Raw genomic sequence first — 27649 nt, forward strand, 5'->3', positions numbered from 1 at the left:
AGTATTATTATTATTGTTAAGTTTCTCTGGAACCTTTTTCCTCAGTTTTTGTGATACAGTATCTTGATGAACTGATGGCTAAAAGTCAGGGTCACCTGATGTTCATCCAGTTCTTGTTGATGCAGGACATCAGAAATGATATGAAGGATTTCTTTTACAAAACTTCGACAGTGATGAACTGTTTAGATTTTGGTGGCCATGTGTCAAAAGTCACACTGTCGAAAAATGTCTTGAGCCATGTGATCTTTACATCATGACGCATGCAACAATATATATATTGTTGTAGTTGGTGGTTAGTTGCTGTTTTTTCAGCTGGTGTTGTCATGATTCCAGCTCTCTCCTGCCTGTTTGTCTATTTCCGGTTTTCCCCCTTGTTCCTACGAGACTTAAGCCAACCGGTGACATAGACCGGCTTCGACCTACAGACTCAGCCAGCAGGTGTGGCTCTCCTCCTCTGATGTCCCGTTACGGGTGGAGAATCAGAAGCTGGCTCCTAGGTTCATTGGCTCTTTCCCCATCACCAAAGTGATCAACCCGGTGGCAGTCAGTCTGCGCCTCCCCAGACCCCTTCGCATCCATGAGACTTTTTATGTTTCCCGGTTGAAGCCTGAAGTCGTGAGTGACCTCGTGGGAGGTTTCCCCCTCCCTACCTCATGACTCTGATTACTCATTAGCCACACCTGTAACCTGCCTCTGTTTATCCCTTCGGTACCGTGAATGTTTTCTGCCTGACATGTCCTTTCCTTCGTCCTCTTTCCCCTCATTGTACCGGACCTGATCCTGTTCCTGCTACCCTCTGCGTCCTTCCCTGTTCTGTCCCTGAGTTGACCTGGAACGTCTCTTGACATTCCTAACAGCCGGTTTAGATTTCTGCTCTAGGTACTGCCTATCTGTGCTGACCTGGATTGTTGTTTGAACCTCTGATTTAGCTTTATGGACATTAGTGCTTGGAGTGCTCTTCTGTGTATGACCCTGGATTTGTCTCTCATTCTGCACCTGTCTGCTGATACTGTGTGTTCTCCCTAACCAATTGTGCTTGTGCAACATACTCTTCAGACCATATCATTCCTACTCTGCTCCCTGTCTACACATGCTTCATTCTGCTGTTGACCATCTTTTAAAACTGAAACTGTAGTAAAGTATGAATATATTGTCTCTCCTCATGAAGGTGTCTGTTTCTCGTTTATACAGTAAGCTTGTGAAAATCTTCATGACCCCTGACACAAGTAGGCAAAGGTCACACAAACTTCCTCAATGTCATTAACTTTAGTGGTTTAATAGTAATGCTAAAAATACTCATTGAGTGAAGCTCTTTGTCACTGTCCTCATGTAGCTTTCATTATTCACTCTTGCTGAACCTGCTGGTTTGATACTAACTACAGTTTAATCAGGTTTGTTGGTTAATGCTAACTTGGCACATTAGCGTTTTCTTTCTTTTGCTTATTTCATTTTTTGGTTCTTCTATTTGCCATTTTTCCTTGATTTTTATATTCTTTTGTTTCTTATTTTCCTTTTGGTCTTTTTGCCGGATGTCACACACACATTATTTCAACATAACTTTTTCTTTTTTATATTTCCTTTTATTGAAAACCATATCTCAAGAATGCTTTTTGGAGGATTTTAGACTTTTCACAAATGTCTGTGTGAACCCAAGTATAAACTTTAATCCATTTAGAATAACAAACGCTGTGAAAGATGTACCACACATAAGACAACTTAATAAGTAAAAATAGAGTAAATAATGATTTGGTATGCAGCTATCAGGTCTTTCTTCATCAGTGAGTTTCTTCATGACTCCATTCAGGAGAGTGTGCGTTCACATAAACTACAACAGGAAACAGACAGAAAGTTTCTGATTCACTACAAGTAACAAAATATATGATTGTTGTTTGTTGGTAAAGCAGGAACAATAGAGTTTACTCACTTGGTTCAAGTGTCACTTCTTCATACACATTCCTGTGAAGAAAACCAGGGGATTGGTTTTAAAGAGTAGTTTTATATGTAATATGCACCCTAGTCTTGTTTCTATACAGTACAAACTGCAATCACAAATATTCTTGTTGGGAATGTCTAAACATAATAAGGATATGTTCAGTATTAATGTAAATGGTAAGTCGTAAAAATATTTTGATAAAGAACAAGTGTTCCCAGACAGCTGATTTTATCCATCAAAGTGCTTTTCTTGCCCAAGACTATGGACTTGAGCTCAAATATTCACTGACTTGCAACTTGCTTTTCATAAATAAATGTAGCGCTTCATTCATTTTAAAAAATACTTTGCATAACAGCATAACGCGAATATAAGCTATGATAATGATGATGAAGTAGACCAGACATATGAGCTCTGTTGGATAGCTTAGACCCTGCTTAGTTGAAGAAGGTAACAAACCAGGTGGTGTGTTCAAGTCTGTATCCTCTTTCTTTAAGTTTTCATTAATTCTCCACATTACTAGTGAAGATGAGGTTTAAATAGATAAAAAGTCAAATAACACTACAAGGCGTCAGGTCAGGTTAAAATAAGATAATGTTAAGGAGAAACTCACAGAATTTGAACCAACACCTGTCCTTCAAGCCAAAAAACAAGACTGATGAGAAACATCTACTAACTCATTTTACTAATCCAACAGTAGTGATTATAAATGGAAATATAATTATCACTTACCCTGAATATGAAGGAGAGCGACCGATCAAATGCAGTGTGTACATGTTGGTTCAAACTGAAACTTCCCGCTGCGGTTTTGTGTTGAACAGTGTTGCACAGTCGCCAACAAGAGTGACTCGTATTGAAACACTGACGGGTGTTGATTTAATTCATCTGAATTTTCTTTCATGAAGTTAATGCAAAACATGCATCATAATGTTCCCACATAGAAGCATCATAATATTAGATAGAGTAAAGAATAAATTATAATCTGGTCAACGATTGGCCATTGTGGTTGTAAGAAATATTAGTTACAGTTACAACTATTGGTCAGTTGGTTGAAGCCTGTGGAACGAAGCATTAGTACAGTAATATAATAATATACAGTGATAGTGATGCAAACTAATGCATGTATGTCATAACAATATGTGTGAAATGATTTAACTGAACAATGTGAGACAATTTATGGGATTAAATAAAACAGTACATACACAGAGTGTCAACATGTTCTATCTCTGGATCGCTCTCAAATTTTTTATTGGAAACTTTCACCTAGAAAGACAGAAAATTAATTTATCAGTTACTACAGGATTTGAAAAAACTGGAAAAAGAAATAAAGTTGTTAAATTCTTGTAAATCTAAAAAGTAGGATTAAACAAACCTTCACTATGTAGCTGGTAGAGTAGCTTAGATCTTTGAATTCAAAGTGACATGTACGGTTTGTAAAGGTCTTCAGTTCACTGTGGTCACCTTTGTAATAAAGCTGTGCAGTATATAGCCTATTTACTTCTGGTCCATTTAATTTACCCCTATGCTCACAGGTTACTATAATCGTATTCTGATCATGAACCTTTGCCTCCAGATCAGTGACATTTTCTGGTGCTGTAAGAAAGTGAAGACATATATTAACCTTCAGATAAAACAATATGTACAAACAACTCACAGTTAAAGTGACAGATAAAGTTTTATATAACAACAGTTTTAACATTATTAGGGTGATGATTTATTAGTTCAGTTGTACAGCTAAAGTTAACTTCAGATGATCAGATCAAAACCTGTCAACAGTCTGACCGCTGACTAATCAGATCATTCATAAAACAGAGTCAGGACTCCTACAACATTTAGACATAGACCAAAGAGCTCACAATGACGTGACTAAAAAAAAATATATGTATGTTTATACATGAGCTTTGTTGTTTCAGACTTTCCATTAGTTACTGATGTTCTATGACAGAGTAGAAAGTTTATTACCTGGGAATGATGATGCTAGCTTGATTTTATTTTGACAAAGATTATTTCACAGCAGGATTAGGTGTCAATTTGTGTTGACTGTAATCTTCTTCAAAACAGTTTTTGGACACTTACTTCCAATCTCAGTTTCCACTGTCTCTGTTTTTACGTTGGAAACTTCCTTCTTGTTGTAGGTTGGTTGGACTTCACAGGTGTATCTGGTGAATGGTTTGAGATTTGTAACACGACATGTTCCTCCTGATGGATGTTTGTTACCTGGAACTGTAGAGTTTTAAAAGCTGTTAACTTGTTTTGTTTAAATAAAGACAACATTAGTGGGACTATACAGCAGCAGAGAGTTTTACACTAAATGACAAGAAAATGTATAAAAGTCAATTAGGATCATGCTGAAGTGAAGGTAAATGAATGATTAAAATGACCACAGTATGTTGCACTATTAGGTAGAGGAACTATTAAAAGCATCTTCAAACACTTCAAAAAGTACATGGCTGTAAGAAAATATAAGGGTTAATAGAAGACTACATCATTTTACTTACTCAGTTTCTGTTTAGACTCAGTATGACCACATTTACAGTCATAAGAAAGTTTCTGCAGTTTGGGAACATCTAGACAGTCCTGACTGTTTGTTGTCCAGCTCAGGTCAATGGAGGTATTGGTTCGAATTGAGTTAATCTCTATTGTGAGATCTGTTGGAACATGAGACGTGTACCACTGAGTATCAGGTATTATTCTTCACTCTGTAGTATCTGAGGATATAAGCTTTTACTGACTGAGGTGAAATGAACGTCAACATACCACAGTCAACCCTGAACTGAAAAGTAGTTGTGCTTTTTATGTTGTCGTTGTTCTGCTTGATCTGACCAGTACAGCTGTAGTCTGTGAACGGCTCCAGTTCAGACAGAGTCTTGGACTCACTGAGGTTAATATCTATAGACAGAAAGATGACATCACTCATTTAACCATTGGTATTTATTTATGTGTCAGTTCCTTGGAGTAGATATCTTTAGATTTAGACTGTATTAACAATTATGATTATAAAAATTATATTCAATTATATCTCAAAGACAAATAAATCTGATTCACAAAGCAACATATTATTTTCCTGCACCAGCTTTGCTTTACTTTTCAGTAAACTTGAAATTGCAGATCAAACACTTCTGCATATTTCCATGTCAATACATTCACATAGTTGGTGACAGACAAAGCCTCCAAGTCTTTTCACTTACCTAAACAGGTGTAATCAATGGAAAGATTTTTACAGTTTGGCGGGAGCTTTGGTTTTATTTCTACAGGAAGTTTATTGGGAAGATTTTTATATTTTTCATTTGGATCTAAGAAATCTGTGGAAATTTTAAAGACATATAAAACATGATTAAATTAGGTCTAAAGCACATGTATTTCAAAACAAAGATAGGTGTATTTGTACATACCAACTGTGATGCTACTGATGAGGTTAAAGGAACAACTATCCTGATTTGAAGGTTGTTGTCAAATCTGAACAAAAGTCTGTGTCACTAAGTTTGATACATGGTTTATTGTCGCTGTTGCATCGTTCAGCTGAAACATTATTTGATGAGAATAGTGAAGAGCTGATTTCCCAGTCACTTTGGTAACAAACATATCCAGGCCTGCAGTTGTCAACTTTAATTTCATTTCTTTACCTAAAATAAACAAGTGAAGTACAAATGTGAGAAATGTGAGTAGGAAAGTTAGATACAGTACAGTCAATGCTGTATGAATGATTTTTACTCACTTATGTAATTTGTCTGAACTTTTTTGCTTCCAGTGATGTTACAGATTGTTTCCTTGTCAGCACCATCCACAAATGTCACATCAGGCACATATTCAGTACAGGGCTTCAGGTGCTGGACTTCATATGATGTGGTTTGACTGGAGAACCCATTGACCCTTTTGTTCTCTGTTCTTTCCTCAAGAACGTATATGGAGTATGTACCATTAGTAGAACTGATCATGTTGAACTGGAAGCCAGACCTGAACTGTTTAACAGTGTAAGAACCTGCAGACAAATCAACAGACATTTATATTAACTTTAAGTTATTTTATAACAACTGGTGATAGTTTAACATGGTCCTGTGTATATTGAGGATAAATATATTTTGTACATTCTCAATGTAAAAATATACACTGATAACTCTAATTAAGATAAAAACACACACTTGAATGTTTGAAGACGTACTGTAGGAAGGATCATATTCAAAACAGATACTCACACTGTGTAGCTGGGACTTCAGGATACAATTGGAAGAAGAGAAAGGAGTAAAACAAAACATTAATATGTGATTATGCAACATGAGCCATGAGTCAAAATACTTCACTAAAGCACTCAGCAAATATCTCTTATATTTGAGTAACTTGTAACCTCAGCACTGTTGAAGTTGTAAAAACTCATGTGAAGAACATATTATTAACATAGTCCTATATAATAAATGAGAAGACTCCAACCTTTGGTGGTCATAGTCGCTGAGGTGACTGTGGGTTGAGTGATGCTTGACTGAGAGATGGTGGTTGAAGGGTTTATGGTGTTTGAAGGAGGAGAAGTGGCTGCAGGATGGAGATACCACTCTAAACTGATGCTGGATACATTACCAGTCGTGGTGAAGTTTGAGCTGTTAATATTTAAGCTGGTTGGAGGTTTGTGGTTGGTTATTGTGTCTGTTGGTTTGGCAGGAGTTACTGCCTTGGTGCTTGGTGGTGAGGTGGTGGGTTTGCTTGGAGGTGAGGTGATTGATTCTGTATTCCAAGGAAAAAGAAGGATAAATAAAAAATCATAATACTAGTTTCTACAATATAAAAAATGACATGTGGTCCTTTTCCCCTAATGATAATAACCATATAAATCCTATTTCCTACTGAGATGAGAGGTGTTAAGTAACTATTGTACCAGTTAGAAGATTCGGCTCAGGGCATTAGACAGTATTCACCTGATGTGAAGCCAGGAGCAAATCACATGATCACTTTATAAATCTGTCTTTTTAACTTAAGTAAAACTCACTTTAAAAGGCAAAATTATACAGGAAGCAAAATTATGAAATCAATGGATAATTATATAACTTATTCAAACACTATCCAGTCTATCTACATGATTGTTCATTTGCATTTGTTCAGTTTACAGGTTAGACAATCAAAAAAATGCTCTTTTACCATTTCTGGATTTGATCACAGTCAGTGTACTGCTAACTCAGCTAGTAAAATAGTAAACTGAAACTAAATGCATTACCAGGGGTGGTTGAATTTTGTCTCTGCTGTGAGGAGTCTGAGGTGGAATTTGACGAGGTGAGTGTTTGTAGGTGAGGGGGTGACAGATGCTGTAGGTGAAATAGAATTAGTAGAGTTTGAAAAAAACATCAGGACTAACACAACATCACAATACTGTGTACCTCTTTCCCACTATTAATAATGACCACATAATTACATTTTGTCATTTAGCAGAAAATTAATTAGATTCCTCCTGTTAGAAAAACAGCATCACAGCTTTTCTGTGTTTCTCTTAATTTCAATCAGCTACACAATTGTTTTGAAGAACAAATAAAGGACAACAGTTATTAAATAACTATTGTAGCAGAGGGAGGTTCCTAATTTATGTTTAAGAGATTTTACAGTAATCAGCTGGACGTGTTCAATAGGACTCAACAACTAATGAAAATAGCTGTTGAGTCCCAAGTGGGTTGACCTATTTTGGCCAAACTATTAAATCCATTTCAATTCTATGTTTTCAGCTGCTACATTAAAAACTGCTTTCAGATAAGCTCCGGACAACATCTGGAGAATCAAGTCCAGACTGAGTGCAAAGTTGTGCTTTGAAGTATTTGACAAACACAATTGAACAGTCCAAGGACTGGTGATCTTTACTAATTCTGACTCTTATGCTATAATTTGTCCAGGGATGGAGCTTTTCCTGAATTAAATTCAAAAGCATTAAAATATTAATATTTTAATATTTATATCTAAGATACAGAAATCACCTACCTAGGCAAAAAATATACAGGAAGCCAAATTGTGAAAGCAATGGATAATTATATAACTTATTCAAACACTATCTAGTCTGTCTAAATGATTGTTCATTTGCATTTGGTCAGTTTGCAAGTTAGACAATCAACAAATGCTCTTTTACCATTTCTGGATTTTATCACACTCAGCTAATAAAACTGTAAACTGAAACTAAATGCATTACCAGGGGTGGTTGAATTTTGTCTCTGCTGTGAGGAGTCTGAGGTGAAAGTTGGCGAGGTGAGTGAAGGTTTGGTTGTTGTGTATGAGGTTATGACACGAACTGTTGCCGTGGTGTTTATAGGTGGGGTGTTGACGCATGCTGTAGGTGAAATAAAATTAGTAAAGTTAAGTTAATACTAGTTTCTACATGATTAAAAAGTTAATAATAATGGTTACTGGTCTAAAAGACAACAGCTAAAAATAGGCAACACTACCAGTTGTGTTGTGTATCCTAACATAGCCTGTCACATCCCCCTTTCGCACTATTGATAATGACCATATAATTCCAGATTCCTCCTGGTACGAATACAATGTAACAGCTTTACTGTGTTTCTCTTCATTTCAATCTACTACACATTCGTTTGAAAAAGAAAAAAAAGGACGAGACGTATTAAATAACTATTGTAGCAGAGCGAGGTTCCAAATTTATGTTTAGGAGATCAGACAGTAATCAGCTGGACGTGTTCAATAGGACTCAACAACTAGTGAAAATAGCTGTTCCTTTATTTAACAAGTTATTTTGTAAATGTTTTCGTTTATTTTTCTATTTAGTAAAACACAGCAACATGCGCTTCACTGCACTAAAGTTTCAGTCTGAACATTGAAAGACAAATCTCATCTTAATGTTATCAAATTTAATAATAAGCTTTGATTGTATTTTTATAAAAGTACATTTCTTCATTGAAAAAAGCTCATGATAAACTTTCATAGTTTGATTAGGAGTTGGTATCGGTAAATATGATGGAACCAAATGTAATTTTTTAATTTCAATCTCTGATGACTGCAGTGAATTCTTGATTTGTTATTATGCAAACCCTTTGAAATATTTGACTAATTGAAATTGTAACAACACTCACAAATGGCTGTTCTTTCCTTATTCTGACCTTTATGCTATAATTTGTCCCGTTTGTCTAATTTTGAAATTGATATTTTGAATATTGAAAACACATATATTTTATTAGTTACCTGTATTCCAATACTGAGCAGTGATTGTCATCTGACCTGAAGAAGTAACTTTAATTACATAATCATCATTTCATAATAGATCAAATAAAATTATTGAATATTAAGTAATATTTTGAACATGGTCTACTCACAGATGATCCAAGCTGACAGCAGCACAGTCTTGAGATTACAGAGACCGGCCATATCAACTAAATAAGTTACAGTCAGTCAGCACTTTGTAAAAATACAAAGTAGTGGAAACCAAGAAAAGATATTCACACATAGAGAACTTCTCCTTTTTGCTGAGTCTAAGAACTAAGGCCTGATTTTAAACCTGCACATGTTTTCTGTCTCACCAATCAACGTGGCTTCCTGGACTTGTTCACCAAGTCTTAAACTTCACTTCTGGTTGATGTTTATAATGATTTTAATTTTGTTTGCCCTTAAATATAATTTCTATGTAATATTGTTGGTCGTTTGATGTATGAATTCATCCTGCTGAATCATATAGTAACGTTTACATGCTGAATATTAGTCTTAAGTCAGGGGCTCAAATTGACACTTAAAAAGAAAACGGAACACAAGAAAAATCTGATACAGGTTTATCAGGTAAAACTGTACAGAGTGACAATGAAGCATGTTCCATGCTGAACAACTTAAACAGATGTAAATTAGGAAACAACAACCTGTTTGTTCTGTATTTTTGGAAATTCAGTAACACCATACTATATTTCTTAAAACAAATATGTAACATCATGTAACATGCCAAAATGTTAAATATTTATTATGAGCTCTTACAATGATTATTCGTCGACATGACAACAGTTAATAATAGGTCACACTATCAGTTTTATTGTATATGCTAGCATTGTCTGCCACATCACCCTAACCATGTGCAGCATGTGTATAGAACAGACATACACACCCCTTTAAAAGTATTGGAACAGTGAGGCCAGTTACTTCATTTTTCCTGTAGACTGAAAACATTTCAGTTCAGCATCAAGAGGTCAATATGAGACTGCATTTATAGTTAAGAGGTGTAACATTAGCCATAGGCAGTTCAACCATTTGAAATGTCCCGAAGAAGAAAGAAACTACTGCTGTACTAAGTTACAGATGGTGAACAGGTAAACTAAGGAAAACAAGGAGATAGAGTGAAGGTATAAGTATAATACCTGAAGGTAGCATGGTGCTTTTAACACACTGCATTTTTTTTTTTTTTTTTATTTCAGTAAGATGTGTTCAATTCAATTCAATTCAATTTTATTTGTAGAGCGCTTTTTACATTTGACATTGTCACAAAGCAGCTTTACACAACCAAAGAACAGTACATGAACAGTGAATGTGTATGAATCATGAAATGAGATTGTCCCTGATGAGCAAGCTACGGATGGCGAACGGTTAGACTAAGGAGAGAGAGTGAAGTTATAAGATAAAATACCTAAAAGTAGCATGGTGCTTTTAACACACAGCAACGTATTTTATTTTTATTTTTTTCAGTAAGATGTGTTGCTTGTCCCCTTTGCAACCTAGGCCAAACAATTCTGCATTAAAATTATCCATCTGTCCATTATCTTAACTGCTTTTTATTCTAAGGGGCACAGGAGTGCTGGAGCCATTCCCAGCTGGTATAGGAGATGCTGTGAGCTGACCCAGAGGAGCTTCCTCTTCATCGAGGTTGAAAATATAAAAGGGTGTTTTAACAGTTTGCTGTATTCACACATGGCGTGACACTTTTTTATGTTTGTTTAACTGTAAATCTACATCCACTGCAACATTATAGCTAATGTAAACCAAATGGATATGTATGTAATCATAAGATAGATTGATTGGCAGAAATGGTGATTAGAGAACAAATGAACAAAAACTAAAATGCCACCTCAACCGAGTCAAGTTGCAGTTTACATGTTTGTCCGGATCATTCTAGTAAGTTTGTTAGTTTGTGCTAGATGAACTAAAGTTCCCTTCCAAGTATTTCTACAACATAGTGTATCTTTAATGAGCACATATAAGATACTAAGAACTTCACTGAGAAGTGTGAAAATCAACAGCATTGAAAGAAAGTTGTCACGCAGAAACACTGTTCCGAATCTGTTCCGCTTGCTTAAGCGACTTATACGCTGTCTTAATTAAACTATCTAGGTGTCTGCAGTTCTCCGCCGTACAGAGCTGTACAGCTTCTCTACCACAGGGCCGCACAATGTGAGTGAGTTCTTCCCTGGAACTTCAAGTTTTCTACTTTGGGCCTCCTCACCTCCACGGTGCTCTTATCTCTCTCTTTAGGCTGCAGCCAGCCTGTAGGCCTGTATGTCTTCAGATCTACAGAATGCTGAGTAGGTTCCTCACATTATAATAATAAAATGTGTCACATGTTTCTACCTAAAATTAAGACGTTAATCAGTTCCTTTTGGAATTTGTGATGTTCCAGTCATAAAAATATTGCAAATTCTACCAATAACTGTGAGTTCTGTGCAACAATGCAATTTTCTCTAATCCTTTTTTGTGATGGTCATTTGAGAAACACTTTTCAACAAACTACACCCCAACTTTTGAGTTGCATCATTAATAGTTAGTTTCTTCTCCTTCTTGTGTCTTATGAATGATCTATGTCAGGAACTCCCCCAAGGATTTTTTTTTACAGATTTACTACAACTGTCCACTGGAACTCAATGACATTATTAGATTTTGGTCTTCAAAGGCCAAGGTTTCTAACACACAGAGACAAACAACTACACCTGCAATATAACACAATGTAAATGCGTGATTGTTTAATGAATGGTTCATGTAGTTGACAACAACAAAAGGAATACTTTTCCAAATACACTGAAGGTATAAAGTGCCAGAGGTGATTTATGGCAGGGTAGCTTTGGACGGGTTATATCTGTGTGTTCATGACACAGCAACACTTATCACATCATGCTGATTAAATTGATTGATTGCATGATACTCCAACAGGTATTGATGGCATGACACTTGCGCTGGGAAATTGTAGTGCCTTGTTTTTCTAAACAGATGCTTTTGAAACTGTAGTAAAGTATAAATACTTACATACATCTCTCCTCATGAAAGTGTCTGTTTCTCATTTCTACAGTAAGCTTGTGAGAATCTTCATGACCCCTGACACAAGTAGGCAAGGTTCACACAAACTGCCTCAATGTCATTAACTTTATTGGTTTAATGGTAAACTAAAAATACTAAACTCGGAAACTAACTATACTTTAATCTGAATTGTTGATTAATGCTAACTTGGCACATTAGCGTTTTCTTTCTTTTGCTTATTTCCTTTGTTGGTTCTCCTACTTGCCATTTTATCTTCCTTCATTCTATTGTTTCGTATTTGCCTTTTGGTCTTTTTGCCAGATGTCTGCACATTAACATATTCTTTTTTATATTTTTATTGAAAACCATATCTCAAGAATGCTTGTTGAAGGTTTCTTGAAATTTGGCACAAATGTCTGCTTGAACTCAAGAATGAATTTAATCCATTTAGAATAACAAACCCTGTGAAAGATGTACCACACATAAGACAACTTAATAAGTAAAAATAGAGTAAATAGTGATTTGGTATGCAACTATCAGGTCTTTCTTCATCAGCAAGTTTCTTTATGACTCCATCCAGGAGGGTGTACGTTCACATAAACTACAACAGGAAACAAACAGAACGTTTCTGATTCACTACAAGTAATAAAATATATGATTGTTGTTTGTTGGGAAAACAAGAACATTAGAGTTTACTCACTTGGCTCAAGTGTCACTTCTTCATACACGTTCCTGTGGAGATAATCAGGGGATTGGGTTTAAAGAGTAGTTTTATATGTAATATGCACCCTAGTCTTTAGAAAATATATTTCAATACAGTACAACTAAACTGCAATCACAAATACATTCTTGTTGGGAATGTCTAAACATAATGAGGATATGTTCAGTATTAATGTAAATGGTAAGTCGTGAATATGTTGATAAAGAACCAGAGTACCCAGACAGCTGATTTTGTCTGTCAAAGTGCTTTTCAAAAGTCTACGGATTTGAGCTCAAATATTCACCTACTTGCAACTTGCTTTCCTTTAATAAATGTAGTGCTTCATTCATTCAAAAAAAAAAAAAAAAAAACTGAATATAATTATGGTTGCTACTGTAATCACATCAGTTAGCTAACACACATTAGTTGCATAGGATCATAATATTTAGGCATTGTAGGAATAAGATAAACATCATGTTTAATCAAGACATTGCTCAAAAGTAAAGACATTTTTGTAAATGAAGCCAGAATAAATGTGATGATCAGGGTATTTAGAAACAAAATGATCTTTACTCTCTGGACTTTTTGCACCTCTTGTAGATCTTGCTAACATAGACCAGCATCACAGCCGCAGGTATGATGATGATGATGAGGGAGACCAGAACAATTACAGCTGTCTTATTGTCTGTAAAAGGATTATTAAAACAACAGAATATTACAACAAGATCCTCAAACTGACAGTTTAAAAATATAATGTAGAGAAATTAAATAAAGAGTAAAATGAATTGAAGTTACTTAACTGAACAACTTGTGGTAATAACTAAACAGTACATTTAGAGAGTGTCAGTGTCTCAGAGTTCTCAAATCTTTTAAAAGCAGTTACCAGAAAAGAATAATGGTACTCACTGAAATATGACCGAAGTTGTGAAACAAAATACAGGTTTATATAAATCTCCAGTTTGTAGGTTGTACAGTAGCTCAGATCGTTTAATTAATAACCATATTTGATTCTTTCACTTACAAGCAGTTTGTTATTATTATAGATAAATATCATATCCAGATCCAAACTAAACAGGAATTCTTATAAATAATGTTTCAGTTTGTTTCAAATTGGTTTAAAATTTTGTTTAAAAACTATTTTGACAGTACTAAGAAGCATTACATTACCAAAGATTTACAAATCTACATAAGAAGCGCAAAAACATTAAAAAAAAATAAATAAACAATTTATTTTCATCAGTTTATTTATTTTTTTCCACTTAGCCCTCTCATACATCACATATTCACAATAGTTATAATTCATCTCCACAAGTCACAAACAGTCACCATTGGAAACTTCCTGATTCCAAGGGCAAATTAATCAGATCAGGGGGTAAATGGTAGTTTAGCAAGTAACAGGCAACAATCTGCTTTACAAAGTGCACACATGATAATAATAATAATAATGTATACTTTATTGACCCCCTTGGGGATGGACAGCTGCCAGACAGAGTTGGTGCTACTATGGGGTTTCAGTGTGTTGTCCAAGGACACCTCAGCAAATAGCCAGAAGAATTGAACCACTCACCCTGGGGTTCATAGGCGACTACTCTACCCCCTGAGCTACTGCCACCCCCTCTGTGAAATGTGTTAAAGCCGTGACATGTAGGATTTTAAATAATTATTTAGGTGTGTGTATAACTTCGTAATTTCAGCCTTTCAAAACTTCTGCCAATTATTCCATTTAAACATGTCATTTTATAAATACACAAGCTTAACCTGGGCCTGAAAAAATTAACTTACTGACAGCAAAATAATTACCAACTTCAATGTTCGCAGCTTCCTGGTTTAAAAATATATAATTCAAAAATAGCAATACAAATAAAGAAATACTTAAAGACCTGCTTAATTGATCATCCTCACTTGCTCCAGGAGGTTATTTTACACAAATAACATTTGTTTGTATACAGAATAACCTGCAAATGTGCATTCTGTTTGACATCAAGCTCACCTACCCCAACTGCTTGTTTTTAAGAAATCATGTCTTTGATGCCATCCTAAGGTGCATTTGAGCTTAGTTGGATAGCTTAGACTCAAACAGTAAATGAGTCCAAATAACAGAGCACCCAAGTCACTGAGGACATCCACACTTTCAGGGTTGTGTACCCTCCTACATGCCCATCACACATTGATAGTATTGTGTCCCTCAATGTCTGAGTCCTGTGGCATGAAATACAAGAGATAAGTCAATTAAAAACACAAAAAATGCACAATGCAGGTATAAGGAGTGAAAAGTGTGGCAAGAAACAGAAGGCAGGAGCAAAAGTAACAACTGAAATATGTATTTAAAAAACATCAAGAAACTTCTATTGGCTGGTCCATGCTCCAAATGTTTTAAGAATTCACCACCTTGTCTAACTATTTTATTGGTTTTATTGCATTTCAAATGTCATTCTCTAAAACCCTTTTGGTAATACAGTCTTCATTCTCCATGGGAACAATATGCAGTCTCTTCATAGTATTCTGATTAGTTTACACTCAGCCCCCTGCTGAGATGTTAAAACCTGCAAAACAACTATTCCAGCAACACTACATCAGCCCTTATAGTAGACTAGCTAGATAGAAGCCAACCTAAGGCCAGGACAACAGTTCACCTTTCACCACCACAGCCTAAAGCATAGGTGTCAAACTCTGGCCCGCGAGGCTATACCAAAATTCAGGTGTGAAAACTTTGAAAATAATTTAGCTGTAACCACTTGCAAAATGACCAAGCCTTAAACCTTAAAGACCTTAAAATTAAAGTTAAGCAAAAAGTTAAGGTCTGAATACTTTCTGTGTTCACTGGTAAATACATTCAAACATTTGCTTAAATGTGAAAAGCTGGGAGTTGGAGGATCGTGACACTGCCAATTTTAAGTTGATTGATTTGCAAAAGCTTGCATGCATAGAGTTTCCGTAATTTGACTATGTTTGTGGTATGCCTCTTCTGCCTTTCAAATGCATGTAAAGCTTTAGCATTAGTCAATTTACAGCAGTGTAAGCTGTATATGAAGAAAAAAAGTATAATGCATCAACTAATTAGCTTTTTTTTTTTTAACTCACCATATATTCAAGTCTCTACTGGTATGCACAGTGTCATCCTGTGGGGTGGGCACAAGATTAACACAAACTACAGTATCACAGCTTAAAAATACCTAGATGAAAGGGCCACATTACATCTGTTTTTGTCTGCATTAGATTATGACGATGTTATCCAAAGTTATTAATCAACATATAATGCATAAAGACAGTCATGTTTCTCATAAAAAAGTATTGAAATTCTAAATTAATTGAACTGATATTTTCACTGCAAACAAAGTACATGAAACTGCAAACTGCAACTATTTAACTTTAATGTAGAAAAATTAAAATAAAAACACTAAAGGCAGTATAATATATCAGAAGTGCGGTTTACAATATTAAGTATATGTGTGTTATGTCTATAATTAAACAGGAGTGTCTCTGCCACAGAAATGCTAAACAGCATTTAAAGTTAGTTATATATTGCTCATAGACACAACATTGTTTACATATACACAGTGTTTGCTAATAACAATACTACTACAGTTACCACACTAAACAAATCTGTAACTGTGTTTCAGATCTTAGCTAAATTAGGTTAATTAAATGTTGCTACGTCAATGTACCCTGCTTAGTTGAAGAAACTAACAAAACAGGTGTTGTGTTCAAGTCTGTGTCCTCTTTGCTTTAAGTTTTCATTAATTCTCCACATTACTAGTGAAGATGAGGTTTAAATAGATAAAAAGTCAAATAACACTACAAGGCGTCAGGTCAGGTTAAACTAAAATAATGATAAGGAGAAAATCACAAAATTTGAACCAACACCTGTCCTTAAGGCCAAAAAACAAGACTGATGAGAAACATCTACTAACTCATTTTACTAATTCAACAGTAGTGATTATAAATGGAAATATAATTATCACTTACCCTGAATATGAAGGAGACCGACCGATCAAATGCAGTGTGTACATGTTGGTTCAAACTGAAACTTCCCGCTGCGGTTTTGTGTATTTTCACCAGAGTGCTGAACATGCACAGTCGCCAACAAGAGAGAGTCGTATTGAAACACCAACAGGTGTTGATCTAATTCATCTGAATTAACTTTCAATAAGTTAATGCAAAAGATGCATATAGAAGCATCATAATATTAGATGGAGTAAAGAAACAATATAATCTGGTCAACGATTGGCTGTCGTGGTTGTAAGAAATATTAGCTACAGTTACAACTATTGGTCAGTTGGTAGAAGCCTGTGGAACGAAGCATTGGTGCAGTAATATACAGTGATAATGACCGATGCATAACTCCGATGCATAACTCCCCACTGTAGTGAAACGTTTAATACATACAAATGGATGAACAGTATGTTATAACAATATGTGTGAAATGATTTAACGAACAATGTGAGACAATTTATGGGATTAAATAAAACAGTACATACACTGAGTGTCAACGTCTTTTATCTCTGGACTGCTCTCAAATCTTCCGTTGGAAACTTTCACCTAGAAAGACAGAAAATTAATTTATCAGTTACTACAGGATTTGAAAGAACTGAATAGAGAAATAAAGTTGTTAAATTCTTGTGAATCTAAAAAGTAGGATTAAACAAACCTTCACTGTGTAGCTGGTTAAGTAGCTCAGATCTTTGAATTCAAAGTGACATGAACTGTTTGTGATCATCTCCAGTTCACTATTGTCACCTTTGTAATAAAGCTGTGCAACATACAGCTTCATTCCTTCTGGTCCATTTAATTTACCCCTATATTTACAGGTTACTATAATCGTATTCTGATCATGAACCTTTGCCTCCAGATCAGTGACTTTTTCTGGTGCTGTAAGAAAGTGAAGACATATATTAACCTTCAGATAAAACAATATGTACAAACAGTTAAAGTGACAGATAAAGTTTTCTATAACAACAGTTTTAACATTATTAGTCTGATGATTTGTTAGTTTAGTTGTACAGCTAAGGTTAACTTCAGATTATCAGATCAAAACCTGTCAACAGTCCAGACCACTGACTAATCAGATCATTCATAAAACAGAGTCAGGACTCCTACAACATTTAGACATAGACCAAAGAGCTCACAATCTTCTTCTTCTCTTTCGGCTTTTCCCATCAGGCGTTGCCACAGCGAATCATCCTTTTCCACCTCAGTCTATCATGGGCATCTTCTACCCTCACTCCAACCAACCTCATGTCCTCTGTTAAGACATCCATATATCTCCTTCTTGGTCGTCCTCTTGCCCTCCTGCCTGGCAGCTCCATCTCCAACATCCTTCTACCAATATATTCACTATCCCTCCTCTGAACATGTCCAAACCATCTCAGTCTGACCTCTCTGACTTTCTTGCTAACGCAGGCAACGTGAGCCGTCCCTCTGATGTACTCGTTCCTTATTCTGTCTAACCTGGTCACTCCTAAGGAGAACCTCAACATTTTCATCTCTGCTACCTCCATCTCAGGCTCTTTTCTCTTTCTCACTGCTATCCTCTCTAACCCATAGAGCAGAGCTGGTCTCACCACTGTCTTGTACACCTTTCCTTGCTGACACTCTTCCGTCACACAACACTCCTGACACTTTCCTCCACCCGCTCCAACCTGCCTGCACTCTCCTCTTCATCTCTTTTCCACACTCTCCATCACACTGAACTGTTGACCCCAAGTACTTAAACTGCTGCACCTTCTTCACCTCAGCCCCCTGTAACCTAACGTTTCTACCTTGATCCCTCTCGTTTAGACACATGTATTCTGTCTTACTACGACTGACTTTCATGCCTCTTCTTTCCAGAGCAAACCTCCACCTTTCCAGCTGTTCCTCCACCTGCTCTCTACTCTCACTGCAAATCACAATGTCATCTGAAAACATCATTGTCCAGGGTGATTCCTGTCTGACCTCATCTGTCAGCCTGTCCATCAGCATAGCAAACAAGAAGGGACTCAAAGCTGATCCTTGGTGTAGTCCCACCTCCACCTTGAACTCCTCTGTCTGACCTACAGCACATCTCACCACCGTCATACTTCTCTCATACATGTCCTGAACTACTCTGACGTACTTCTCTGCCACTCCAGACGACCTCATACAGTACCACAGCTCCTCCCTCGGCACCCTGTCATACGCCTTCTCTAAATCTACAAAGACACAATGCAGCTCCTTCTGACCATCTCTGTACTTTTCCATCAACATTCTCAAAGCAAAAATGGCATCAGTGGTGCTCTTACGGATCATGAAACCATACTGCTGCTCACAAATATCCACCTTCTTCCTAAGCCTGGCTTCCACTACTCTTTCCCACAGCTTCATTGTGTGGCTCATCAACTTTATTTCTCTATAGTTGCTGCAGTTCTGCGTGTAACTCTTGTTCCTTAAAGATCAGAACCAGAACTTCTCCTCCATTCCTCAGGCATCTTCTCACTCTCTAGAATCCTATTGAACAAACTGGTTAGAAACTCCACTGCTGTCTCTCTTAAGCACTTCCACACATCCACAGGTACGTCATCAGGACCAACAGTCTTTCCACTCTTCATCCTTTTCAGAGCCTTCCTAACCTCATCCTTTCCAATCTCTGCTATTTCCTGCTCCACACATCCACATCTTCCTCCCTTCTTTCCCTGTCATTTTCCTCGTTCATCAGCTCCTCAAAATACTCCTTCCATCTTTTCTGCACACTCTCCTGGGTTGTTAGCACCTTTCCATCTCTGTCCTTAATCACCCTTACCTGTTGCACATCCTTCCCATCTCTATCTCTCTGTCTAGCTAGCCTGTACAAGTCCTTCTCTCCTTCCTTTTGTGTCTAACCTGTCGTACAGCTCATCGTAAGCTTTCTGTTAGGCCTTTGCCACCTCCCTCTTCACTCTACGCTGCACTTCCTTGTACTCCTGTCTACTTTCCTCAGTCCTTTCTACATCCCACTTCCTTTTAGCCAACCTCTTCCTCTGGATGCATTCCTGTACTTCCTCATTCCACCACCAACTGTCTTTACCTTCTTTCCTCTTTCCAGATGACACACCTAGCACCTTCCTACCTGTTTTCCTGATAACCTCTGCTGTAGTTTCCCAGTCATCTGTAAGCTCATCCTGACCCAGTTTCTTAATTCTTCTTTTCTGTCTTCCTTCTCTTCTTCTTCCGGACCTCCAGAGTCATCTACACACCACCATGCGGTGCTGTCTGGCTACCTTCTCTCTCCTACCACCACTTTGCAGTCACCAACCTCTCTCAAATGACCTCGTCTACATAGGATGTAGTCCACCTGCGTACTCCTACCTCCACTCTTGTATATCACTCTGTGTTCCTCTCTCTTCTAGAAGTAAGTGTTGACTACAGCCATTTCCATCCTCTTAGCAAAGTCCACCACCATCTGTCCTTCTAGATTCCTTTCCTTCACACCAAACCTGCCCAACACCTCCTCATCACCTCTGTTGCCCTCACCAACATGTCCATTAAAGTCTGCTCCAACAACTAGTCTCTCTCCTCTGGGGATACTCTCTATGACCTCATCAAACTCACTCCAGAATCTCTCCTTCTCTTCTAACTCACAGACTTGTGGAGCATACCCACTGACTACATTCACTATCACCCCTTCAATTTCCAGCTTTAGGCTCATCACCCTGTCTGAGACTCTTTTCACCTCTAGGACATTGTTCACAAACTCCCCCTTCAAGATCACTCCTACCCCGTTTCTCTTCCTATCCACACCGTGGTAGAACAGTTTGTATCCTCCTCCAATACTACGTGCTTTGCTGCCCTTCGACCTCATCTCCTTCACACACAGAACATCTACCTTCCTTCTCTCCATCATGTCTGCCAGCTCTCTGCCTTTCCCTGTCATTGTGCCAACGTTAAGAGTCCCTATTCTCAAACCTATGCTCCTGCCTTTTCCTTTCTCTCTCTGACCACGAACCCTTCTGCCTCCTCTCTTTCTTCGACCAACAGTAGTCAAATTTCCACCGGCACCCTGTAGGTTAACAGCATCGGTGGTGGTCGTTGTTAACCCGGTTAACCCTAACCCTGGAAATAAAAATATTATAATATTTGTTGTGTTTAATAAAAATATTAATGATAATGTTACATAATACATGTGTGTGTGTGTTGTTGACTGATGAAGACATTTACATTTTTATTATTCCGTCTATCCCACACTGCTGCTATAGTTTGGTAGAAATTGTTTGAGAGGTTTGGTCTAAATTAAAAAGAAGTAATAGACTTGTCACGATTCCAGCCTCCTTGCTGCCTGTCTTCCCCCCGTATTGTTTGTTTCTGTTTCCCCCCTTATTTGGAAAACTTCCTGTTTCCTCATCCCAGCCTAATTACCATCACCCACTGATTGGCTGTGCCTGGTTTCCCCTGGACTTCATATACAGACCTGCTCCCCTTCCTTCCCTGCCAGATAGTCTGACCTCAGTCTCTCAGTAGATACTATCTAGTGTTTCTTTTGGACTGCTATTTTGATATTTCAGATTGTGCCTGCCCTGGACCCTTTTTTTTGCCTGACCCCCTGGTACTGTGAGTTCTGTTTACTTTCCGACATTCCCCCTGCTCACAGTACTGGGCCTGAACCCGTCTTTGCCTGATTCCCCTTCCTGGACCTGCACCCCATCTACCCTGTCTCTACCGGATTCCCCTCACTGGACCTGCCTGACCTGACCCTGCTTTCAATCTGCCCCTCTGTTACTGTGAGTGTTTTCCCCAATCTGTCCTCTCCCTCGTTGTTCCCTTCCCTGTTCTGACTCTTTCTGGACCTCCTGGTTTTAAGCTTGGATTGTTGTTGGATTGTAGATTTTGCCTGCCGGACTTTTCTTAAATCTGTCTGCCTGTGTATGACCTGGATTGTCCCTGACCACCAATATTAGCCTGTTTGACTGTTTGACCTGTTTGGACTGCCTTTGTACATCTCCCCGGACTGTTTTATCACACTGTGTATTGGACTTTGGATTTCATCATCATCTGTGTTAGTTTGGACTGTTTTCTCATCGTGATTTTGCTAAAACTGTTATTACTCCCCTGGACTCATTCCACTATTGCCAGCCGCCATTCCCAGCATTCACTGTCTCCATCTGCTCCATGTGCTCTCTGATGGTCGGCCATATTGGCTGTGACGTCATACAACCTCTTCCTGTCAGCAACCACCTTCGGTCCACACCCTGACCTCCACACTTACCCAGCAAAGTCTCCTCCTGGTAGTGTTCTCTGCAGTACTCATTTGACTTGTTCCCATGTATGCTGGTTATCAATAAATCCTTAAAACCCTGTCCTGTACTCTGTGTTATCGCTGGCCATGGAGTCCCTTATGAAGCTCATGACAAGAATGATAATAATAGAATAATTTTTAAATGCTACACAGTTTAGTCTTAAGATAATGTTACTCTAAACCAGCCTAAATAAATACAATATCTACAAAACACATACTCAACTATATGTAATGTCGACTGTGATAAAGACATTTAAAGTTTTATTTTACAGTTTGTGTTGACTGTAATCTTTTACAAAACAGTTTTTGGACACTTACTTCCAATCTCAGTTTGAACTTTCCCTATTTTTACTTTGGAAACTTTCTTCTTGTTGTAGGTTGGTTGGACTTCACAGGTGTATTCGGTGAATGGTTTGAGATTTGTAAAACGACATGTTTCTCCTGATGGATGTCTGTTATCTGTAACTGTAGAATTTTAAAAGCTATTAACTTGTTTTGTATAAATAAAGACAACATTAGTGAGACTATACAGCAGCAGAGAGTTTTACACTAAATAACAAGAAAATGGATAAAAGTCAATGAGGATCATGCTGAAGTGTAGATCAATGAATGATTAAAATGACCACAGTATGTTGCACTATTAGGTAGACTGACTATTAAAAGCATCTTCAAACACTTCAAAAAGTACATGACTGTAAAATATAAGGCTTAATAGAAGACTACATCATTTTACTTACTCAGTTTCTGTTTGGACTCAGTAGATCCACATTTACAGTCATAAGAAAGTTTCTGCAGTTTGGGAACATCTGGACAGTTCTGACTGTTTGTTGTCCAGCTCAGGTCAATGGAGGTATCGGTTCGATTTGAGTTGATCTCTATTGTGAGATCTGTTGGAACATGAGACGTGTACCACTGAGTATCAGGTATTATTCTTCACTCTGTAGTATCTGAGGATATAAGCTTTTATTGACTGAGGTGAAATGAACGTCAACATACCACAGTCAACCCTGAACTGAAAAGTAGTTGTCTTTTTTATGCTGACGTTGTTCTGCTTGATCTGACCAGTACAGTTGTAGTCTGTGAACGGCTCCAGTTCAGACAGAGTCTTGGACTCACTGAGGTTAATATCTGTAGACAGAAAGATGATATCACTCATTTAAACATAGGTATTTATTTATGTGTCATTTCCTAGGATTAAATATCTGTAGATTTAGATTTTATTCACATGTTGCCTCAACGACAAATACATCTGATTCACAAGCAACATATTATTTTCCTTCACCAACTTTGCTTCACTTTTAAATAAACTGGAAATTGCAGATCAAACACTTCTGCATATTTCTTGTTGATACATTCACATAGTTGGTGACAGACAAAGCCTCCAAGTGTTTTCACTTACCTAAACAGATGTAATCAATGGAGAGACTTTTACAGTTTGGAGGGAGTGTTGGTTTCTTTTCTACAGGAAGTTTATTAGGAAAATGTTGTTTTTCATTTGGAATAAAGAAATCTGTGGAAAATTTAAAGACACATTAATCATAATTAAATTAGGTCTAAAGTACATGTATTTCAAAATAAAGATAGATGTGTTTGTACATACCAACTGTGATGTTATCGATGAGGTTAAAGGAACAATTTCCTGATTTGAAGGTTGTTGTCAAATCTGAACAAAAGTCTGTGTCTCCAAGTTTGATACAGAATGTTTTATTGTCGCTGTTGCATCGTTCAGCTGAAATAGTATTTGATGAGAATAGTGAAGAGCTGATGTCCCAGTCACTTTGGTAACAAACTTATCCAGAGCTGCAGTTGTCAACTTTAATTTCATCTCTACCTAAAATAAACAAATGAAGCACAAATGTAAGAAATGTGAGTAGGAAAGTTAGATACAGTACAGTCAATGCTGTATGAATTATTTTTACTCACTTATGTCATTTGTCTGAAGTTTTTTGCTTCCATTGATTTTACAGATTGTTTCTTTGTCAGCACCATCCACAAATTTCACATTATGGTCATATTCAGTACAGGGCTTCAGGTGCTGGACTTCATGTGATGTTGTTTGACTGGAGATCCCGTCGACCCTTTTAGTCTTTGTTCGTCCTCCCTCAAGAACATTTATGGTGTAGGTACCATTAGTAGAGCTGATCATGTTAAACTGGAAACCAGACCTGAACTGTTTAACAGTGTAAGAACCTGCAGAAAAATCAACAGACTTTTATATTAAGTTTAAGTATATTTTATAACAACTTGTGACATTTTTCAGTCACAGACACTTGATGTTGAAGTTTAACATGGTCCTGTGTTTATTGAGGATAAATATATTTTGTACATTCTCACTGTAAAAATAAACACTCATAATTGTAATTAAGAGACAAACACACACTCAAGTGTTTGAACAGGTACTGTAAGAAGGATCATATTCAAAACTGATACTCACACTGTGTAGGAGCTGGATTTGCAGGATACAATTGGAAGATGAGAAAGGAGTAAAAAACATTAATATGTGATTATGCAACATGAGTCATGAGTCAAACTACTTCACTAATTCACTCAAATATTGAATAATATTTGAGTGAATTAGTGAAGTTACACAAATATCTGTCATATTTGAGTAACTTATAACCTCAGTGCTGCTGAAGTTGTTTTATACACTCATGTGAAGAACATATTATTAACATAGCCCTATATAATAAATGAGAAGACTCCAACCTTTGGTGGTAGCAGTCGTCGTGGTGTTGACTGAGGGTTGAGTGATGTTTGACTGAGAGATGTTGGTTGAAGGGTTTATGGTGTTTGCAGGAGGAGAAGTGGCTGCAGGATGGAGAGCATGTTGGTGATCACCTTCACACAGAAATACTCACATGATACCTTCATACCATTGTAGGACACACACACACACACACACACTGTACTGCTAACTCGTTAATACCACTCTAAACTGACTCTGGATACATTACCAGACGTGGTAGGGTTTGAGTTTTGAAATGTTAAGATGGTTGAAGATTTGTGGCTGGTTATTGTGTCTGGTGGCTTGGCAGTAGTTACTGCCTTGGTGCTTGGAGGTAAGATGGTGACAGATGTGGTATTGCTTGGAAGTGAGGTGAGTAATTCTGTATTCCAAGGAAAAAGAAGAATAAATAAAAAATCATAATACTAGTTTCAACATTTAAAAAATGACATGTGGTCCTTTCCCCCTAATGATAATAACTATATAAATCATATTTCTTACTGTTAAAAAGATAAAGGATAAGAGGTGTTAAGTAACTATTGGCCTATTTGGCCAAACTACTGAATTCATTTTAATTCTATGTTTTCAGCTGCTACCTTATAAACTGTTCCAGACTGAGTGAAGAGTTGTGCTTTGAAGTATTTGATAAACACAATTGAACAGTTCAAGGACTGCTGCTCTTTATAATTAAATTTAAAAGTATTCAAATATTTAAGATTTAAGATACAATATATTGAGAAATAACCTATAAAGACGTGAAACCAGGAGCAAATCACATGCTCATTTTATGAATCTGTCTATTTATCTTAACTAAAACTCACTTTAAAAGGCAAAAAATATAGGAGAAGCCAAATTGTGAAAGCAATGGATAATTATATAACTTATTCAAACACTATCCAGTCTATCTAAATGATTGTTCATTTGCATTTGGTCAGTTTGTAGTTTAGACAATCAACAAATGCTCTTTTACCATTTCTGGATTTGATCACAGTCAGTGTGCTCAGCTGGTAAAACTGTAAACTGAAACTAAATGCATTACCAGACAGGTTGGTTGAATTTTGTGTCTACTGTGAGGAGTCTGACGGTGAATTTTGCGAGGTGAGTGAAGGTTTGGTTGTTGTGTTTGAGGTTGTGACACGAGCTGTTGTTGTGGTGTTTGTAGGTGAGGTGATGACAGATGCTATAGGAGAAATAGAATTAGTAGAGTTTGGAAAAAAAAACATCAGGACTAACACAACATCACAATACTAGTTTCTACATCATTAAAAAGTTACATTTACCCCTTTCCCACTATTGATAATGACCATATATAATTCCTGATTCCTCCTATTGCGAAGACAATTTCCCAGCTTTACTGTGTTTCTCTTCATTTCAATCAACTACACATTTGTTTGAAAAAGAAAAAAAGGACGAGAGGTATTAAATAACTATTGTAGCAGAGGGAGGTTCCTGATTTATGTTGAGGAGATTTTACAGTAATCAGCTGGACGTGTTCATTTGGTCAGTTTGTTGAGTTTGGAAAAAAAACATCAGGACTACCTTCCTAATTGAAAAAATGTGATGATAAACTTTAGTTTGATGAGGAGTTGGTATCAGTAAATATGATGGAACCAAATGTAATTTTTTTTATTTCAATCACTGATGACTGCAGTGAATTCTTGATTTATCAATATGCAAAAATATTTGACTAATTGAAATTCTAACAACACTCGCAAATGGCTTTGCTTTTCTTATTTTGACCTTTATGCTATAATTTGTCCCGTTTCTCCAATTTTAAAATTACATAATATACAATTATATATATTTTATTAGTTACCTGTATACCGATACTGAGCAGTGGTTGTCATCTGACCTAAGGAAGTAATTTTAATCGCATAATCAGCTTTTTATAATACATCAAATTAAATGAATGAATATTACATAATATTTTGAACATGGTCTACTCACAGATGATCCAAGCTGACAGCAGCACAGTCTTGAGATTACAGAGACCGGCCATATCAACTAAGTAAGTCACAGGCAGGTGTAAAATGCAAAGTACTGGCTTCAAGAAAAGATATTCACACATAGAGAACTTCTCCTTTTTGCTGAGCCTGAGGACAAATGTGTGAATTTAAACCTGCACATGTTTTCTGTCTCACCAATCAACGTGGCTTCCTGGACTTGTTCAGCAAGTCTTAAACTTCACTTCTGGTTGATGTTTATAATAATTTTTATTTTGTTTGTCCTTAAATATAATTTCTATGTAATATTGTTGGTCAGTTTGATGTGTGAATTAATATCATCATACTAAATGATATAGTGATGTTTACATGCTGAGGCGCGACTGTATCTGTCTTAACTCAGGGGCTCAAACAGACACATAAAAAGAAAAGGAAACACAAGGAAAATCTGATTTTACCAGTTTATCAGGTAAAACCGTACAGTGTCATTAAACCATGTTTGTACAATTTATGTATTTTTGGAAATTCAATAATACCGGACAATAGTTCTTAACACAATTAAATATGTAACTTCATGTAACATGCCAAAATTAGACTATTTAACTTAGCTTAAACACTTCCAGTTGTGTTCTGTATGCTAGCATAGCCTGTCACATCACCCTAACCATGTGCAGCATGTGTACAGCACAGACGTATACAACAGTGAAGCCAGTTCATTTATTTTTGCTTTGAACTGAAAATATTTCGGTTTGATATCATAAGATGAGTATTAGACCAAAGATCAACATTTCAGCTTTCATTTTCAGGTGTCAACGTCTGGATCTGATACATACAACTTTGAAGATAGCACCTACTGTTTGCTCCCACCCATTCTCCATGGGAGTAAAAGTATTGGAACGTGTGACTGACAGCTGTGTTTTGTTGCTCAGATGTGTCTTATTACATTGAT

General features: G+C 36.8%; 4 long non-coding RNA genes across 5 annotated transcripts; all 4 read right to left on the reverse strand.

Annotated features, from left to right (window-relative positions):
• Positions 1-3409: 3409 nt before the first annotated feature.
• Positions 3410-4451, reverse strand: LOC113151929. Its single transcript, XR_003297873.1, has 3 exons — positions 4429-4451; positions 4007-4153; positions 3410-3523 (listed from the first exon to the last, which is right to left on the reverse strand). It is a non-coding gene; the product is annotated as an uncharacterized LOC113151929 (long non-coding RNA).
• Positions 4452-4731: 280 nt separating this feature from the next.
• On the reverse strand, positions 4732-23854 carry LOC113151925. 2 transcript variants are annotated; one of them, XR_003297868.1, is made up of 3 exons: positions 23633-23854; positions 5119-5232; positions 4732-4819 (listed from the first exon to the last, which is right to left on the reverse strand). It is a non-coding gene; the product is annotated as an uncharacterized LOC113151925 (long non-coding RNA). The 2 variants fall into 2 exon arrangements; XR_003297869.1 differs by lacking the exon at positions 23633-23854 and adding an exon at positions 5323-5547.
• LOC113151928 lies at positions 23071-23536 on the reverse strand. The gene is made up of 2 exons (XR_003297872.1): positions 23432-23536; positions 23071-23160 (listed from the first exon to the last, which is right to left on the reverse strand). It is a non-coding gene; the product is annotated as an uncharacterized LOC113151928 (long non-coding RNA).
• Positions 23855-24129: 275 nt separating the features above from the next.
• On the reverse strand, positions 24130-24921 carry LOC113151927. Its single transcript, XR_003297871.1, has 3 exons — positions 24739-24921; positions 24467-24478; positions 24130-24222 (listed from the first exon to the last, which is right to left on the reverse strand). It is a non-coding gene; the product is annotated as an uncharacterized LOC113151927 (long non-coding RNA).
• Positions 24922-27649: the final 2728 nt, after the last annotated feature.

This window comes from Anabas testudineus, chromosome 4 (genome assembly GCF_900324465.2).
Source record: "Anabas testudineus chromosome 4, fAnaTes1.2, whole genome shotgun sequence".
Taxonomy (NCBI): domain Eukaryota; kingdom Metazoa; phylum Chordata; class Actinopteri; order Anabantiformes; family Anabantidae; genus Anabas; species Anabas testudineus.